The sequence below is a fragment of the Arachis ipaensis genome, chromosome B07 (assembly GCF_000816755.2).
Source record: "Arachis ipaensis cultivar K30076 chromosome B07, Araip1.1, whole genome shotgun sequence".
In the NCBI taxonomy this organism is placed as follows: domain Eukaryota; kingdom Viridiplantae; phylum Streptophyta; class Magnoliopsida; order Fabales; family Fabaceae; genus Arachis; species Arachis ipaensis.
In genome coordinates this window covers 13,536,619-13,537,429 of record NC_029791.2, presented here as the reverse complement: position 1 = coordinate 13,537,429, position 811 = coordinate 13,536,619, and positions in this window count along the sequence as shown.

Here is an 811-nt window from a genome sequence, read left to right as displayed (position 1 = left end):
AAAGTTAATAAAATTTTGTTTTTAAAAAAAATAAAAGAAGTTTTAATATTTATTTTTTATAAAATCTATCTAAATGTAAAATATTTTTTTGAGAAAAAGATAACTTTTTTAAAGCCAATCCTGGTTGGGATATATAGTTTACTTTGGATTTTGGAATAGTTGATTTATGTATGTTTTAACTTACAAACCCTCTCATTATTTAGCACTTTTTCATAAGCATAGACTTCATTGCAAAATATATGGTTTAGATGCAATAATTCCAGATGAAAGTTGAAACCAACTGTGTCATCTGTACCTAACTGCTAATTGAATTATTATACCTCTCAGTACATACTAATCTGACTAAAATAAATGAAAACATCTCTTAATTGCACCGTATACCACATAATTAATTGCCTAACCATCACGCCAATTAACACATACACGTGGAATGTGCATACTGGTTATGGTGCATGATGATGGTAGCTATAGCGCCAAACATTCAACGACAAAAAATAACACTAAGCAATTCACAACTTCTCAGCCTCCTAACATAACCAGTCTAGTCCAAATCAACTTTAGTATCTAACTACCCCGCAATTACTCCTTAGTACTCTTGGTAATAAATTAAAATCCATTATCCTTTAAAATTTCTCTAAATCCATACTTAAAAAAAGTAATGATAAGAATCTCTCATAACTCATAAGTCACACAATTCTCAACCATCAAAAACAGCCCTCACTCTCTCTCTCTCTCTTCCTAGTCTCTACTACTTATATTGGTCTCATAACTGTTGCTTAACGCCAACTTCTCCCAAACACACACACCTCTC